Here is a 15,093-nt window from a genome sequence, read left to right on the forward strand (position 1 = left end):
ACCACCATCTGGCTAAAGAAATGCCTTCTCATCTGCTTTTGTTCGGAGGCTATGGCCTCTGGTCCCAGATTCTCCCACTTGTGGAATCATCCTCTGCATTCACTCAATCCAGTCCTTTCACTATTTGGCAAGTTTCAATGAGGTCCCCTGTCATCCTTCTAAACTCCAGCGAGTGCAGGCCCAGTGCTGACAAACACTAATCATATGTTATCAAGGGGACGTGACCTGTTGCTTCTCTCCCCCACCTCCAATCATGATCGAGTCCTACCTTACCCCCTCTGCTGGGGGAACACCCACCCCCCCCCCCGAACGTCCCACCCCAGGACCCAGCTGTTCCTCCCCCCCCCTCCAACGTCCCACCCCGGGACCCAGCTGTTCCCCTCACCACACCTCCCCTCCCCGCGTACGATGAGAAGAGGGGGAATAGAGAAGGAGGAGAGAGGCTGGTGGGCAAGGGGAGCGAGGTGGAGAGAGGGGGGAGCAAGGAGGGGAGAGAGGGGTGAGAAGGCAAGGGGAAGGGCCATGAAGTCACAGGGATAATGATGGACAGATTGCATTGAGTAATGGATGGAATGAAGGAGCGGAGGGAGAGGGGTTGTAGGAGAGGGATTGATAATCGTTGGGGTCACCAGAGACTGGTGTTGGCCACGCACTTTGGTCTCCTTCCATCCCACAGAGCTGCTGGATTATTTCCCCACTGCACCCACTGTCTGTCCACACTTTATTACAGATCCAGCCTCCGTACCAACTGAGGAATCCCAGGAAACAACACCCGAACCCCGGGAGGATTTGTCCACTGTCCCAGAACCAGATACAAGCTCAGGTATCGATGGAGGGATGATTGGAGCAGTGGGGGACAAGTTGGGGAGGGTAACATGAGAAGAGAGGGTCTGGAGTGGAGGAGCAGAGAGTGTGGGGTGGGGGAGGAGGGGGACTGGAGTGGGGGGAGGAGAATACCCCAGGGAGAGTGGAGTTGGAGCATTGCGGAGAGGGTAGAGATGGAGAGTGAGGGGCGGAGGGTCGTGGAGAGAGGAGGAGAAAGGGCAAGTATAAATGTGTGAAACGAGTAATTGTAGAAGAATTAAACGGGCGGTAAGCAGCCTCAGAATAAAGAGACATACCTTGAGATACGAGCTGAGGAGGAGGATTTATCTAGCCAGAGGGTGGTAAATCTGTTGAATTCATTGCCACAGAAGGCTGTGGACATTGGTATCTCCAAGACGATGGTATTTTTAAAGTGGAGATTGACAGTTTTTGATTACGAAGATGGACAAAGGTTTCGAGGAGAAGGTGAATAGGGTTGACGGGGAACGATATACAGTATCAGCCATGAGTAAATGGCGGAGTGGTCGATGGGCGAATTGCCTCATTCTGTTCCTCTGACATGAATTTATGAACATGAGATTGAGGATGAAGTGGAAAGTAAGTGGGGAGATTGAGGAGAATGTATTTTGAAGACAGACTGACCCATAGGGGCAGGGGCTGAATGCTGGAGTCAGAGAGAGAGTCACAGTGAGAGAGAGAAAGTCACAGAGAGAGAGTCAGAGAGAGAGAGTCGGGGAGAGAGAGAGAGTGAGGGAGAGAGAGAGAGTGAGGGAGCGAGAGAGAGAGGGAGAGAGAGAGAGAGATATTGAGGGAGAGAGAGAGTGAGGGAGAGAGAGAGAGTGTGAGAGAGAGTGTGAGAGAGAGTGTGAGAGAGAGTGTGAGAGAGTGTGAGTGGGAGTGTGAGAGGGAGTGTGAGAGAGAGTGTGAGAGAGATTGTGAGAGGGAGTGTGAGAGGGAGTGTGAGAGAGAGTGTGAGAGAGTGTGAGAGAGAGAGTGAGAGAGTGTGAGAGGGAGTGTGAGAGAGAGTGTGAGAGAGTGTGAGAGAGAGAGTGAGAGAGTGTGAGAGAGAGTGTGAGAGAGTGTGTGAAAGGGAGAGTGAGGGAGAGGGAGAGTGGGAGAGAAAGAGAGAGTCGGAGTGAGAGTGTGAGAGCACTCTGTAAAAGCCTGGCTTCACAAGGGAGTGAGGCGTAGCTCGTGTTCGAGGAGGATGCAATGTTGAAGGTGAGACGTGTGACCTGTGAGAGTTAGTATTTGTTGGTGTTCGCACGGACTCTTTGTATACAGCCGACTTCCCACCTGATGAGCTGATCATTCTGTTTTAATCTCTCACCCTCCCTCTCCCGCCTCCATTCTCTTCTTCCAGATCCACCGTCGGGCACAACTCAGGAACCCCAGGGATCAACGAGTGGAGACTCAAGTCAAGGATTGACCACTGACCCAGCAGGGTCTGCAAGCTCAGGTATCAGTGGTGGGGACCATGAAGCACAGGAACAGGCCCATTGTCCCACAATATCCATGCTGTTAAACATATCTCCCCTGCCTGCATGTAATCCATACCCCTCCATTCATTGCATGTCCACTTGCCTAAACAAAAGACTCCTTGATAACCACTACCTCTGATACTCAATGCCCTGACCGATGAAGGCAAGCATACCATATGCATTTTGATCATTGCCACTTTCAGGTTGTTATGGACTTGGACACCAATCCCCCTCTGCACATCAATGGTCTCAAGGGTCTCGCTATTTACTCCATAATCTCTCCTGCAATATGTCCTTCCAAAGGGCAACACTTCACACTTACTTGGATTATATTCCATCTGCAGTTTCTCTGCCCATTTCTACATCTACATCCCACAAATCTACATCCCGCTGAATACTTTGACAACCTTCCTCACCATCCGCTCCTTCACCAATTTTATCATCTCCACACAGTTACAAAAGACACAAAGTGCTGGACTAACTCAGCAGGTCAAGCAGCATCTCTGGAGAACATTGACATTTCCCAGTGAAACTCCCACGTCAGATGTGGACTTGCATAACAACAGCGGCCCCCATTTCAGTCTCCCAAGTTCCTGCCTAATAATGCTGTAATGGACCCTGTACCAATTTAATACTTCCCCCAAGGTCCAGACAGACCTATTCACAACTCTCTTAAAACTATGGAGCTGTAATCTTTGTTGCCAAAATGCTCTCTCACAGAAACACCAGGAGAGGCTCATTTCCTGGCTCATAATAGGGAAGGTTCTTCCCCTTGGTCGTTACATGGTTGCATTTTGGGAAGTCAAACTGGACAGGACCGACATAGTGAATGATGGAGTTCCCTGAAAGTGGAGTCACGAGTAGATAGGGTGGTAAAGAAGGCTTTAGGTTATGATGGGAATTGGTAGGGTGAATGCACAGCACCTTTTATCCAGAGTTGGGGAAGCAAGAACCACAGGACATACATTTAAGATAAGAGGGGAAAGATTTAATAGGAGCATGATGGGCAACCATTTCATGTCGTGTGGTGGATGTATGGAACAAACTGCCGGAGAAGATAGTTGAGGCAGATACAATAACAAAATGTAAAAGTCACTTGGACATGTGCATGGATAACAACGTTTTACTGGAATATGGGCAACATGTGGACAAATGGGACTAACAGATAAGTCGGCATGGACGAGGTGGGCCGATGGACCTGTTTCTGTGCTCTATGGTCAGTCTCTGAAATTCACCATAACTCTAAAGGGGAGATGGAGGGTGCACGTGGAATGAAGAACATTTTTGATGGAGAGTCGGTGACGGGATATCAGATGATGCTGATATCTCCACATTGGCACTCCTTGAATTGCTGTCCACATCTCGAAGTTTGATGCCATGTTGCGGTGTTGCCGCACTACCGTCTCTCTGTTCCTTCATTCCAGATCCCAAGATCTCCACAGTGGAACAGACCCAGGGATCATCAACTGGAGAATCTACCCAGGAACCATCTTCCGTTCCAGTGGGAGACACGTCCTCAGGTACCAAGCCCCTTCATACGTTGTCGCCTGTCCTTCCAGCCAGCTTTTGGAGAGGACAGTAGTTTGTTCTGCAGTTACAACAATTCCCCTTGGATTGAGGTTGGTTGAGGGAACCACTCCAGAAATACTGCCTCACCCGCTAAGTTACTCCAACACTTTGTGCCTTTTTTGTGAACCAGCATCTGCAGTTCTTTATGTCTCCACATGGGGTTTAATTTAGATATACAGTGTGGAAACAAGCCCTTTGGCTCTCCGAGCCCACGGTGACCAGTAAACACTAGCACTATCCAACACACTAGGGACAATTTACAATGTTTGCTGAAGCCAAATTAACCAACAAACCTGTAAGTATTTGGAAAGTGGGAGGTAACCGGAGCGGCTGGGGAAAGCACACTGGCTCACTGGGAGAACTTACCAACTCCATGCAGACAGCACCTGCAGTCAGGATGGAAGCCAGGGCTCTGGTGCTGTAAGGCAGCAATAACCGGGGTGGGAAAGGTCCTTGATTATGTTGGCTGTTTTCCCGAGGCAGTGTGAAGTGCAGATGGAGCCAATGGTGGGGAATCAGGTCTGTGTAACAGACTTGGCAACATCCACAACTCTGCAATTTCGTGCTGTCTTGGGCAGAGCTGCTCCCAAACCAAGCTGTGATGCAACAATGTTGTGACATGGTGTGTAGTTGGATTACAGAAGACATTTGTAAGGCGCTGTGATGACTCGGGGACAAGAGGGGTCAGTGTTTAGGCCTCAGCTAGTCATTATGAGTAAAATAACTTGGCTGAAACGAATAATTGTCAGTGTTCCCTGAGGACAGAGATAAACCCAGATATTCCCCCACTGACCCACAGTGTCCCACACTGTCCACAGTTAGTGTTCCCTGGGGACTGAGATAAATCCAGATATTCCCCCACTGACCCACAGTGTCCCACACTGTCCACAGTTAGTGTTCCCTGGGGACTGAGATAAATCCAGATATTCCCCCACTGAGGGCGTGCAGCTATGGAGGGCGTGCAGCGTAGGTTCACTAGGTTAATTCCCGGAATGGCGGGACTGTCGTATGTTGAAAGGCTGGAGCGATTGGGCTTGTATACACTGGAATTTAGAAGGATGAGGGGGGATCTTATTGAAACATATAAGATAATTAGGGGATTGGACACATTAGAGGCAGATAACATGTTCCCAATGTTAGGGGAGTCCAGAACAAGGGGCCACAGTTTGAGAATAAGGGGTAGGCCATTTAGAACGGAGATGAGGAAGAACTTTTTCAGTCAGAGGGTGGTGAAGGTGTGGAATTCTCTGCCTCAGAAGGCAGTGGAGGCCAGTTCGTTGGATGCTTTCAAGAGAGAGCTGGATAGAGCTCTTGAGGATAGCGGAGTGAGGGGGTATGGGGAGAAGGCAGGAACGGGGTACTGATTGAGTGATCAGCCATGATCGCATTGAATGGCGGTGCTGGCTCGAAGGGCTGAATGGCCTACTCCTGCACCTATTGTCTATTGTCTATTGTCTATTGACCCACAGTATCCCACACTGTCCACAGTTAGTGTTCCCTGGGGACTGAGATACACCCAGATATCTCCCACTAACACCAGTGTCCCTCACTGTCCACAGTTAGTGTTCCCTGGGGACTGAGATACACCCGGATATCTCCCACTAACACCAGTGTCCCTCACTGTCCACAGTCAGTGTTCCCTGGGTGGGGGAGTGAAAGGAGAATTGGAATGTCCCAGAGAGGGGGAAGGAGTGGCCTGAAGAGAGGGTTTGTAGATAGAGGTGGACTAGGAGAACATGCACAGTTCTACTGCCGGACACCCCAGCCCACCTTTCAGTGACAGGAATCATTGAAGGAAACGGTGTTCCCCTTGGTCAGTTCCCAAAATTCATCGTGACTCGGACTGAGGAGAGTGAGATGGTTGATGGAGGTTTGGATGGGAAAGGCAGTGAAAGAGGATAGATGATGTTTTCTCCACACACCGCTCCTCAATACAATACAATACAATACAATACAATATATCTTTATTGTCATTGTACCCAGGGGTACAACGAGATTGGGAATGCGCCTCCCATACGATGCAATAATTTAAGTAATTAACAGCAACCCAACGAAACGAAACAATTGTAACAGTTTTGGACAGGGTAAAGTGCAAGTTGATCTATGCGTTGTGGCCATCCGGCTCAGCAGGACCGGTTCATAGCAGCTATGGCCCTGGGGATGAAGCTGTTCCTGAGTCTGGAGGTGCGGGCATAGAAGGCCTTGTAGCGTCTGCCCGATGGAAGGAGTTCGAACAGACTGTTGCCGGGGTGTGAAGAGTCTTTGTGGATGCTGGTGGCTTTTCTGAGGCATCGTGTGTTGTAGATGCCCTCCAAGTCTGGTAGCTGTGTTCCGATGGCCCTCTGAGCTCTATGGACTACCCGCTGTAGAGCTTTCCTTTCTGCCTCCGTGCAGCTGAGGTACCACACAGGGATTCCATGCGTTAGGATGCTCTCTATGGTGCAGCGGTAGAAGGTCGTCAGCAGCTGTTGGGGTAGACCAGACTTTTTCAGTGTTCTTAAGTAGAACAGTCTTTGCTGTGCCTTCTTGACCAGCGCAGCAGTGTTATTGGACCATGTTAGGTCCTTCGAAATGTGAGTGCCCAGAAACTTGAAGCTGGACACTCTCTCCACACTGTCCCCGTTGATAGAGATCGGGGCATATTCCACGTTATGTGACCTACGGAAGTTGATGATCAGCTCCTTGGTCTTGGTGGTATTTAGGGACAGGTTGTTATCCGAGCACCAGTCCGCCAGGTTCTGCACCTCCGCTCTATAGTTTGTTTCATCCCCGTTGGTGATCAGCCCGATCACCGTTGTGTCGTCTGCAAACTTGACAATGGTGTTGGTGTCGAATGCAGGAACACAGTCGTGTGTGAAGAGGGAGTAGAGCATGGGGCTCAGAACACAGCCCTGTGGTGTGCCGGTACTCAGGGTGATAGTGGAGGACAGGTGCAGGCCCATTCTCACTGCCTGCGGTCGTTCCAGCAGGAAGTGCAGGATCCAGTCACATAATGACGAGCTGAGGCCTAGCTGGTGGAGTTTGGTGATGAGCTTGGTGGGGATGACCGTGTTGAAGGCGGAGCTATAGTCAATGAATAGCATCCTCACGTACGTGCCCTGTCTCTCTAGGTGAGTCAGGACAGTGTGAAGAGCCAGAGAGATGGCGTCCTCTGTGGATCTATTTGCCCTGCATGCAAATTGATGTGGGTCCAGTGAGTCAGGGATGCTGGATTTGATGTGTGAGAGGACCAGCCTCTCAAAGCACTTCAAAGACAGCATCAAAGCAAATGTGAAGGCATACAATATGGCAACGATTGGCGGGGAGCAAGAGATTTGGAAAGCTTTTAGGAACCACCGTTTAAGAAGGGATCGATGCAATAGAAAGGAGATTTTAGCCTGACTTCAGTGATCTCTAAGATTTTAGAGTCCATTATTATTAAGGATTAGCTTTCAGGGCACTCGGCCGCATGTCACAAAATAGACCAAAATCAACATGGTTTTGTTCAGGGGTGATCTTGCCCGACAAATCTGTTGTAATTCTTTGAGGCATCAACAAGCAGGACAGATAAAGGCCAGTCAGAGGATGTTGTTAACTTGGATTTTGAGAAGGTCTCTGATAAGGTGCTGCAAGTGAGGATGCACAACTAGACAAGAGCCTGTGGTATTAGAGGCAAGGTACTAACATGGAATAACCGTGGGCAGACTGTCAGAAGGCAAAGAGTGTGAATAAAGGATGCGTTTTCTGGTTGGCTGCCGGTGACGAGTGGTGTTCCACAGGGGCCAGTGTTGAGTCAACTACTTTCCATGTTACATGTTAAAGATCGGTGTGATGGAATTGATGCATTGTGGCCAAGTTTGCGGATAATATGAAGATAGGTGTCGGGGCAGGTAGTATTGTGGATGCAGGGACTTTGCAGAAGGACTTGGGCAAGTTGGCAGATTGGGGAAAGAAGTGTCAGATGGAATACAGCACTGCAAAGTGTACGGTCATGCACTTTGGTAGAAGGAATAAACATTTAGACTATTTTCTGAATTGTGGGAGGATCAATAATGAAATAATGAATAATGAAAGGCCCAGACAGTGTGGATGCGGAGAAGATGTTTCCAATGGAGGGAGAGTCAAGGAGCAGATGGCACATCCTGAGAATACAAGAATGTATCTCTAAGATGGATTGAGGAAGAATTTCTTTAGCCAGAGGATGGTGAATCTGTAGAATTCATTGCCACACATGGTGGTGGAGGCTGTCATTTGGGTATTTTTACAGCAGAGATTGATAGGCTCGATTAATAAAGATATTAAAGGTTCCAGGGAGAATGCAGGGGGTGGCGATGAGAGGGGAGATGCCATGGTGGTGGATCAAGCCTGATGGGCCAAATGGCCTCATTCTGCTCCAATGTCTTATGGTCTTCTGTTTGTTTGGGGTTGGACGTTCCTCCTTTATACATTGGTGATGTTTCTGGTCCTGGAGACACCTCCCGTCTCTCCAGCCTTTTCCCCTTTCCCCGCGCTCCACAATTCTCTACCTGATCCGGAGTTGGACACCAGTCGGGCACCCAAGGGAGCTACGACTGGAGACCCTGGTCCCGGTTAGAGCAACGCCCCAGCAGGGTCTGTAGGTTCCGGAATCAGCGCTGGGATTACTGATGGGAACGCCGCTCCCTGTGGTCAGTCCTGAGGCTGGTCCACACACGGACTGTGGGAGAGTCAGAGGTTAAGGAGGGAGAGTCGCTGGAGGGGACGGTGTTGTTTGGGTCAGCGAGCGGTCGAGGTTTCTCTGGAGCTTGAAGTCCTCCATTCCCCAATTTCCTGTCACATGCAGGCGATGTATTTTGGTGATTCCACTCTCACTCTCCCGTCTCTTCACTTGTTCCAGGGCCCCAGAGTGCCAGAGGTGAGGAACACAAAGAGTCAACAACCGGAGAGCCCAGCGCGACACCGTCCGCTACCCCAGAGGGAGAGACGTGTTCAGGTATCAGGTCTTGTCTGTGGTGTGGTCGTCAGTCAGAGTCAGTGCCCAGTGTCACCCCGTGTGGTCGTCAGTCAGTGCCCAGTGTCTCCCCGTGTGGTCGTCAGTCAGAGTCGGTGCCCAGTGTCACCCCGTGTGGTCGTCAGTCAGTGCCCAGTGTCTCCCCGTGTGGTCGTCAGTCAGAGTCAGTGCCCAGTGTCTCCCCGTGTGGTCGTCAGTCAGTGCCCAGTGTCTCCCCGTGTGGTCGTCAGTCAGTCAGTGCCCAGTGTCACCCCGTGTGGTCGTCAGTCAGTGCCCAGTGTCACCCCGTGTGGTCGTCAGTCAGTCAGTGCCCAGTGTCACCCCGTGTGGTCGTCAGTCAGAGTCAGTGACCAGTGTCACCCTGTGTGGTCGTCAGTCAGTGCCCAGTGTCTCCCCGTGTGGTCGTCAGTCAGTGCCCAGTGCCCAGTGTCTCCCCGTGTGGTCGTCAGTCAGTGCCCAGTGTCTCCCCGTGTGGTCGTCAGTCAGTGCCCAGTGTCTCCCCGTGTGGTCGTCAGTCAGTCAGTGCCCAGTGTCACCCCGTGTGGTCGTCAGTCAGAGTCAGTGACCAGTGTCACCCTGTGTGGTCGTCAGTCAGTGCCCAGTGTCTCCCCGTGTGGTCGTCAGTCAGTGCCCAGTGCCCAGTGTCTCCCCGTGTGGTCGTCAGTCAGAGTCAGTGACCAGTGTCTCCCCGTGTGGTCGTCAGTCAGTGCCCAGTGTCACCCCGTGTGGTCGTCAGTCAGAGTCAGTGCCCAGTGTCACCCCGTGTGGTCGTCAGTCAGTCGGTGCCCAGTGTCACCCCGTGTGGTCATCAGTCAGTCAGTGCCCAGTGTCACCCCGTGTGGTGGTCAGTCAGAGTCAGTGCCCAGTGCCACCCCGTGTGGTCGTCAGTCAGTCAGTGCCCAGTGCCACCCCGTGTGGTCGTCAGTCAGTCAGTGCCCAGTGCCACCCCATGTGGTCGTCAGTCAGTCAGTGCCCAGTGCCACCCCATGTGGTCGTCAGTCAGTCAGTGCCCAGTGTCTCCCCGTGTGGTCGTCAGTCAGTCAGTGCCCAGTGCCACCCCATGTGGTCGTCAGTCAGTCAGTGCCCAGTGCCACCCCATGTGGTCGTCAGTCAGTCAGTGCCCAGTGCCACCCCATGTGGTCGTTAGTCAGAGTCAGTGCCCAGTGTCTCCCCATGTGGTCGTCAGTCAGAGCCCAGTGCCCAGTGTCTCCCCGTGTGGTCGTCAGTCAGAGTCAGTGCCCAGTGTCTCCCCGTGTGGTCGTCAGTCAGTGCCCAGTGTCTCCCCGTGTGGTCGTCAGTCAGAGTCAGTGCCCAGTGTCTCCCCGTGTGGTCGTCAGTCAGAGTCAGTGCCCAGTGTCTCCCCGTGTGGTCGTCAGTCAGTGCCCAGTGTCTCCCCGTGTGGTCGTCAGTCAGTGCCCAGTGTCACCCCGTGTGGTCGTCAGTCAGTGCCCAGTGTCTCCCCGTGTGGTCGTCAGTCAGAGTCAGTGCCCAGTGTCTCCCCGTGTGGTCGTCAGTCAGTGCCCAGTGCCACCCCATGTGGTCGTCAGTCAGTCAGTGCCCAGTGCCACCCCATGTGGTCATCAGTCAGTCAGTGCCCAGTGCCCAGTGTCTCCCCATGTGGTCGTCAGTCAGTGCCCAGTGTCTCCCCGTGTGGTCGTCAGTCAGTGCCCAGTGCCACCCCGTGTGGTCGTCAGTCAGTGCCCAGTGTCTCCCCGTGTGGTCGTCAGTCAGTGCCCAGTGCCACCCCGTGTGGTCGTCAGTCAGTGCCCAGTGCCACCCCGTGTGGTCGTCAGTCAGTGCCCAGTGTCTCCCCGTGTGGTCGTCAGTCAGTGCCCAGTGCCTCCCCGTGTGGTCGTCAGTCAGAGTCAGTGCCCAGTGTCTCCCCGTGTGGTCGTCAGTCAGTGCCCAGTGCCACCCCGTGTGGTCGTCAGTCAGTGCCCAGTGCCACCCCATGTGGTCGTCAGTCAGTCAGTGCCCAGTGCCACCCCGTGTGGTCGTCAGTCAGTGCCCAGTGCCACCCCGTGTGGTCGTCAGTCAGTGCCCAGTGTCTCCCCGTGTGGTCGTCAGTCTGAGTCGGTGCCCAGCCAGTACCGTGGGCCGTGTCTGCTCCGACTGAGAACCGCTGCCCTTGGGTTGGTCCGGGTTCCTGCCCTTGTCTCCACCACCACTACCATCGCTCTGCCACAGACTGGGTCCCGTGGGCCGTGTCTGCTCACACAGCCGAGTGACAGACGCTCTCTTCCACTTCCAGCCCCCTGGCTGCTGACGGAGGAGGAGTGCGAGAGGTTGATCAGCGAAGCACAAGTGCTGTTCGTGGGGGACCAGGACCTGGGATCGACCAAGGACAGAGAGGCCCATCTCCAGCAGGTGAGAGTTGACCCGTCGTTACCCCCAGGCCCAGAAACTGTGCTCACGGTGACCCTCATCCTCCCTCCTCATGGAGCAGTGACCGCCCACCGGGCAACGGTCACCCAGCCAGTCTGTCCGGTCCACAGTCACTCTCCCCATCCACAGTCACTGTCCACGTTCCCAGTCAGTCTCCCCATCCCCAGTCAGCCTCCCCGTCCCCAGTCAGTCTACCCCGTCCCCAGTCAGTCTCTACCCCGTCCCCAGTCAGTCTCTACCCCGTCCCCAGTCAGTCTACCCCTCATCCCCAGTCAGCCTCCCCGTCCCCAGTCAGTCTCTGCCCCGTCCCCAGTCAGTCTCTACCCCGTCCCCAGTCAGTCTACCCCTCATCCCCAGTCAGCCTCCCCGTCCCCAGTCAGTCTCTACCCCGTCCCCAGTCAGCCTCCCCCCCGACCCCAGTCAACCTCCCCCCCGACCCCAGTCAACCTCCCCCCCCGACCCCAGTCAACCTCCCCCCCCCCGACCCCAGTCAACCTCCCCGACCCCAGTCAACCTCCCCGACCCCAGTCAGTCTCTACCCCGTCCCCAGTCAGCCTCCCCCCGACCCCAGTCAACCTCCCCCCCGACCCCAGTCAACCTCCCCCCCCCGACCCCAGTCAACCTCCCCCCCCCGACCCCAGTCAACCTCCCCCCCCGACCCCAGTCAACCTCCCCCCGACCCCAGTCAACCTCCCCCCCCCGACCCCAGTCAACCTCCCCCCCCCGACCCCAGTCAACCTCCCCCCCGACCCCAGTCAACCTCCCCCCCCGACCCCAGTCAAACTCCCCCCCCGACCCCTGTCAACCTCCCCCCCGACCCCAGTCAACCTCCCCCCCGACCCCAGTCAACCTCCCCCCCCCGACCCCAGTCAACCTCCCCCCAAGACCCCAGTCAACCTCCCCCCCCCGACCCCAGTCAACCTCCCCCCCCGACCCCAGTCAACCTCCCCCCCCCGACCCCAGTCAACCTCCCCGACCCCAGTCAAACTCCCCCCCCCGACCCCAGTCAACCTCCCCCCCGACCCCAGTCAACCTCCCCCCCGACCCCAGTCAACCTCCCCCCCCCGACCCCAGTCAAACTCCCCCCCCCGACCCCAGTCAAACTCCCCCCCCCGACCCCTGTCAACCTCCCCCCTGACCCCAGTCAACCTCCCCCCCGACCCCAGTCAACCTCCCCCCCCCGACCCCAGTCAACCTCCCCCCCGACCCCAGTCAACCTCCCCCCCCCGACCCCAGTCAACCTCCCCCCCGACCCCAGTCAACCTCCCCCCCCCCGACCCCAGTCAACCTCCCCCCCGACCCCAGTCAACCTCCCCCCCCGACCCCAGTCAACCTCCCCCCCGACCCCAGTCAACCTCCCCCCCCCAACCCCAGTCAAACTCCCCCCCCGACCCCTGTCAACCTCCCCCTGACCCCAGTCAACCTCCCCCCCGACCCCAGTCAACCTCCCCCCCCCGACCCCAGTCAACCTCCCCCCCCGACCCCAGTCAACCTCCCCCCCGACCCCAGTCAACCTCCCCCCCCGACCCCAGTCAACCTCCCCCCCGACCCCAGTCAACCTCCCCCCCCGACCCCAGTCAACCTCCCCCCCCCGACCCCAGTCAACCTCCCCGACCCCAGTCAAACTCCCCCCCCCGACCCCAGTCAACCTCCCCCCCGACCCCAGTCAACCTCCCCCCCACCCCAGTCAACCTCCCCCCCCGACCCCAGTCAACCTCCCCCCCTCCGACCCCAGTCAACCTCCCCCCCCCCCCCGACCCCAGTCAACCTCCCCGACCCCAGTCAAACTCCCCCCGACCCCAGTCAACCTCCCCCAGACCCCAGTCAACCTCCCCCTGTCTCCAGTCAGTGTCCCCATCCCTTTTACGGAAATGACCCGGTCGGAGAGGGAAGGGCCATCGCCGGTGTGAAGAATGGGGGGGGGGGGGGGGGGGGGGGGGGGAGGGGAGAATTCTTTGGTTTCAGGTTTGGGGTAGGTTTATCCACATGATGGAGGAGAGGTGTGAGGGGAAGTGGGGAAGTGATTCCACACAATGGAGAGGTGTGAGGGGAAGTGGGGAAGTGATTCCACACAATGGAGGAGAGGAGTGAGGGGGAGAGGGTAGGTGTATCCACACAATGGAGAGGAGTGAGGGGGAGAGGGTAGGTGTATCCACACAATGGAGAGGAGTGAGGGGGAGAGGGTAGGTGTATCCACACAATGGAGGAGAGGAGTGAGGGGGAGAGGGTAGGTGTATCCACACAATGGAGGAGAGGAGTGAGGGGATTCTCCAGGATGGTGGAGGGGTGGGTTGAATTTCCTGCATTGATGTGGAAGGTGTTCCTTCGGTGGGGTGGGTGGGGTGGGTGGCTTTGCACGCTTTGTATGGGTGTGTGTGTGTGTGTGGGGGTGGGGATTATGGAGATTCCCTTGGGCAGTGGGTTCCCCTGTTGTGTGGACAAGGGAGATTTCCATCGTGTGCGAGGAAGGCGTTTCCAGTGGTTGGGGAGAGGGGACGTAACTTCCATTCCTGTGGTTGGGGCAGGGGGAGGCAGGAACTTAACAACGTTTATGAGAGAGGTGATTTGGAAGGAATGTGTTTGCCTGGTGTTCGGGGATGGAGCTTGTGCTGAGAACAGGGATTTTCCTGGCGTTTGGTGACGTGTTCTGCTGGTTTTCTGGGATGGAGTTGGTGGTGTTAAGGGGAGGGAATCTCCTGGTGTTTAGTGACAGATTGGTCTGGTGTTTGGGGATGGAGTTGGTTAAGGGGAGGGAATCTCTGGTGTTTGTAGACGGGTTCTGTAGTGATGGGATCTGTGCTCTCCAGCTCTGGGCCATGATCCCACACAGTGCGGTCTGACCCTCTCCATCCACTGCTCTGGTCCACAGTTACGTGAGGTGCTGAGGAAGCAGCTGCCCTGTGAACAAGTCAAACCCAAGGGCTCACAGACTGGAAAACGCCAGAAGAGGGGAAGGAACTGAGCCGGAAGGTTCTGGATTGTGATCATCCAACACATCACAGGATGATGGGCGGGGAGGTGGTGGGTGTGTGGGATGGGGTAGGATAGACGTGTGGGGTGGGCAGTTGGGGAAGGGTGGGGTGGGGAGGCGTGTGATTGAGAGTATGGTGGAGCGGGCAGGTGGAGAGGGGTGGGATACTTTTGTAGTGTGGGGTGGGTGTGTGTGTGTTGGGGTAAGGTGGGCTGGGTTTTGGGGTGTGTGGTGAATGGGCTGGGCATGTGGGTGATGTGTGTGGGTTGGGGTGGAGTGGGCGTGTCAGCGATGTGTATTGGTTGGGGTGGGATGGGCGTATGGGGTGGGGTGTGGTGAATGGGCTGGGCGTGTGGACGATGTGTGTGGATCGGGGTGATGGATGTGTAGGGTGGGCTAATGGGCTGTGTTGGGTTGTGGTGGTTTGGCAGGAATCCAAGCTGATGGTGTCAGAGGTATCTGTATTAATTGTCATCTGAATATCATAATTTCTGTGTTTTATTGATAAAGTTCATATTTCATTCTGAAAATTACACAGTTGATTATCATATCATATCATATAATATATATATACAGCCGGAAACAGGCCTTTTTCGGCCCTCCAAGTCCGTGCCGCCCAGTGATCCCCGCACATTAACACTATCCTACACCCACTAGGGACAATATTTTACATTTACCCAGCCAATCAACCTACATACCTGTACGTCTTTGGAGTGTGGGAGGAAACCGAAGATCTCGGAGAAAACCCACGCAGGTCACGGGGAGAACATACAAACTCCTTACAGTACAGCACCCGTAGTCAGGATCGAACCTGAGTCTCCGGCGCTGCATTCGCTGTAAAGCAGCAACTCTACCGCTGCGCTACCGTGCCGCCCATTACATTCAATGACCTA

General features: G+C 55.0%; 1 long non-coding RNA gene across 1 annotated transcript; it reads left to right on the forward strand.

The window, feature by feature from the left end:
• Positions 1-3,729: 3,729 nt before the first annotated feature.
• LOC144602625 (uncharacterized) lies at positions 3,730-14,242 on the forward strand. Its single transcript, XR_013548470.1, has 4 exons — positions 3,730-3,826; positions 8,731-8,826; positions 11,096-11,211; positions 14,099-14,242. It is a non-coding gene; the product is annotated as an uncharacterized LOC144602625 (long non-coding RNA).
• The last annotated feature ends 851 nt before the right edge of the window (positions 14,243-15,093 follow it).

This window comes from Rhinoraja longicauda, chromosome 19 (assembly GCF_053455715.1).
Source record: "Rhinoraja longicauda isolate Sanriku21f chromosome 19, sRhiLon1.1, whole genome shotgun sequence".
In the NCBI taxonomy this organism is placed as follows: Eukaryota; Metazoa; Chordata; class Chondrichthyes; order Rajiformes; family Arhynchobatidae; genus Rhinoraja; species Rhinoraja longicauda.